The following is a 3,412-nucleotide window of genomic DNA, read 5'->3' on the forward strand; positions in this document are numbered from 1 at the left end:
AAAAAAAAAAACAACCAAAAAACAAAAAACAAACTACTTTTTTCCCCCAATTTAAATGTCTTGGCACCCTTGTGGAAAATTAATTGACCATAAATATAAAAGTTTATTTTTGCTCTCTACTTTATTCCCATCATGTATTATGTCTATCCTTATGCCAGTGTCACACTGTTTTGATTATTGTATCTTTGTAGCATGTTTTGAAATCAGAGCGTATGCGTCCTCCACCTTTCTTCTTTTTCAAGATGGTTTTGACTATTTTGTGGTCATCAGTTTTGTAGGTCTCTCTGAGGCAGGATCTATTCCTCAGTTTTGCAGTTTCGGGATCTTGATTATATCAATTTTCCCTTAAAGTGAACAGGTATTCAAGGATTGGCTCATATTCCTCAAACTTGCAGGAAAACTCCATAAATTTGCATAGTAGGATATTCTTTTGGTAACCTGAACCAAAATGCTTATGCGGGGAACTCTCCCTTCCAAGGTGCTAAAGTAAATATGCTTGATAAATATGGAATTGGAAACGCAGGTGGAAGGAAGGGATACAGCATAGTGGTTAAGAGTGACAGGCTTTAGGGCCAAACAGTTCTAGACTTGAGTATTAGTTCTTTCAGTCAATGACTGTGTAACCAGACCAAGATTTTGGACCTTCTTCATCAGTAAAATGGGAAAAAATAATACTTTCCTCACAGTGGTGTGAAGATAAGATGAAATAAGACATCTAAACCCTAACAGAGAATAAATGATACCAATTGTAGAATGTTTCATTCCTTCATCATATCATAGGCTTTCTGGTCACCCATATTTTTGTATCCACTGATACAGGGCCTTTTTGATTTGATTTCCATTGAGTGGAAATGGAGGCATTCTTATTCTAGAGTACCATGAGAGGGACCTGGAGAGCATGGCCACCACTGGGCTTTGGACAGTCCAGGTCTGATGGGAATGGTAGGCCAGTGTTGTTAGAACTTGTTGCTGTTCATGTCAATTCTTGCTAAAGTAAATTGCAGAGGTTGATATTTACTAATCCAGCCTGGAAATTCTGAGATTTAGAGCTACCCTCAGCAGGTTCTCCTGAGTCCACATATCCAGACACCTGTTACTGAGAATGCCTCCAAGATATAAGAAAGAAGTGAAAACCAGTCACTGAATGGTTAAAATAGATATCACAAGAACTCGTGTACTTAAACCATAGGAGAACCCCACAGGAAATCTTTACTCGCAACCCGAGAGTCTAAACTATTAATTTGTTATTTAAGTTCATAAGAGCTTGGAAGCATCAGAAAAGTAAGAAGATGGTTAGGTCAAAGAATTGAGAACTGTTTATTACAGGGAGAAATTGTACGTACTTTTAAGGGCATTTGCTGATCATAATGGAATACGATAATGTTGATGTTTATAGCGCTGTTCCTTTCATCATCGAGTAGAAGTAATTTTCAGAGAGCTGTGTTCAGGAAAAGCATGAAAGTTTTCCAGGAGAGGATGGAAGGAACATTCTGTAGAGTAGCTGAAGTTTTTCATTTATATGGCATATCTTGTTCATCTTGATGCCAGATAAGTGAGATGTTACTGGCCTTAAATTGGACTTAACATGTTGAATTTGCAAACTAAAGCAGTATTCAAATAAGCAGCAGCATAGGGGGCTCCAAGATGAACTATTTCTGTGCATTCTTATTCTAATATGTGGTTGTTACCAAGTATCCTGGAGGGAATCAAAGCTGTAATTGTAACCTCTCTTTCAGCTGGTTTCCTCCCAGTATCTCAGCTAAGTAGAGTTGTGTTGATCTACTCTGGGGGGGCCTTCTTGGGGAACATAAAGAATGAAATTACTTGGCAACTACCACTATGTATGCCACAGCCATTCCATTCTGGTCAGGCATAAACAAACACAGTGACACTCCTTTGTGGAGGCTGAAATTCAAGAGGTCTCTGTCAACCCTAAGGTGAATGTTAAATATCACTCACACTGGATTTGAAACTGTAAACAGTTTGGAACAAACTATAAAGTAGGCTGAATTAAGTTCAAACATTTGTCTATGTCGCGTTTTAATATGGATTTTAAAATTTTTATTAAGTACAAAGCCAGCTGAGGGCCTTAGAGACCCATCGAAAGTAGAGACCCATTGAAATTGAGAGATGAAAGCCTTTTAGAAAACTTGTCCAGCCTTTTCATTTTACAGACGGCAAAACCAAGGCCCTGGGACACGTTATGATTTAATGTAGGTCACTCAGTTAATTAGTGACAGAGCGAGAGGGAACCCAGGTGTCCCAATGCCTTCATAGGCCAGTGGTTTTCCAATACGCCCCGTAACTCCTAAACTAGTGTCATCCTCCTCCGCTTTTTTTTTTTTTTTATTCTTGCGTGCGTTCTTTCCCTCCCTCCCTAACTGTGCGATTTAGAACGAGAGCCCGAACCTCGGGAAGTCTAGGTTTCGGCCCCAACCGAGGTGCGCGCGCCCGTTCTAGGGCAGGACTTGGGGACCGGCTCTGCCCAGCCTGGCCCGCCTCTTCCATGGCAGGTGCTGAAGCACCTGGCCCGAATCGCTGCATCATCGCGGCACTCTCAGGCAGCGCTCCCCATTTTACAGCACATGCAGGCGTGTCACCAGGATCTCAGCGCCAGAGGAGAACGTGGCTCTAAAATCAGGGTCCTTTGAAAAGGGAGGCTCAAACAACCTTCATCGCTCCTTGGAGGGCCCGCGGTGACCGAGGGATGCCCTGCGTGTGAGTGACCTCGGCGTCGACCCCGCCGCTGACCAACTCGCGGTCGGGGCGTGCCTGCCGGTGCCTGACGTGGCGGCGGGGACGCGGGGCGGGCGGCGGGAGGGGAGAGGCCGCCGCGAGGGCGCGGCCTGACGTGGCGGCCGCGGCGGAACGGCGAGGCGAGCGCGGGCCACTGCACTGCCCGGCGCTCCGGCCAGAGGGCGCCCGGCCCCAACCCTTCCCCGCCCCGAGGCAGCCCAGGGCTCCAGGAGTAACCGCGCCGGCGATTGGGTCGGTGGCGCGGCGGGGCCATGTTGGAGCAGGGCAGCGACCCCGCCTCCCGCCGCCCTCCGCCCTAGGTCGGGCCAGGCCGCGAGGCTAGGGGAGCGGCGAGGGGGGAATGTCCCCTCTCGAGCCGCCCAGCGTGGCTGCAGCGGCAGCGGGAGCTGCAGCCGGAGCTGTGGCGGTCGCAGCCGGCCCTCCGCACCCCGGCCAATCAGCGGCGCGGGCACAAATATGCAAATGACGCGCCGGTGCTGCCGGAGTGCCGCTCGCAGGGGCTGGTGGGGTCGCGCTGGGGGAGTGAACTGGGCCAATCAGGCGGGTGCGTGGCGGCGCGGGGGAGGCGGTGCCCCTGCACTCCTCCCTCCTCTCCCTCCCGGCCCCGCGCTGACAGGGGGGCCTGGCCGCGCCGCCGGTAAGTGCAGCCGCCGCC

The 3,412-nt window shown here is 49.0% G+C and overlaps 1 protein-coding gene across 3 annotated transcripts in view; it reads left to right on the plus strand.

Moving 5' to 3' along the window:
* The window catches only part of CHD9 (chromodomain helicase DNA binding protein 9), a 226,048-nt gene that overhangs the window by 19,392 nt on the left and 203,244 nt on the right, over positions 1 to 3,412 (plus strand). For 2 of the 3 annotated variants that reach the window (XM_012806860.2, XM_012806861.2), the window contains exon 1: positions 2,383 to 2,718. The exons of the other annotated variant lie outside the window; for it this stretch is intronic. The gene's annotated coding sequence lies outside the window, so the exon portion shown is untranslated. Of the gene's footprint in view, positions 1 to 2,382; positions 2,719 to 3,412 lie in introns of those variants that run through there. 3 annotated transcript variants of the gene reach the window in all.

The sequence above is a fragment of the Otolemur garnettii genome, unplaced genomic scaffold, assembly GCF_000181295.1.
Source record: "Otolemur garnettii isolate 467f Iridium unplaced genomic scaffold, OtoGar3 scaffold00058, whole genome shotgun sequence".
Lineage (NCBI taxonomy): Eukaryota > Metazoa > Chordata > Mammalia > Primates > Galagidae > Otolemur > Otolemur garnettii.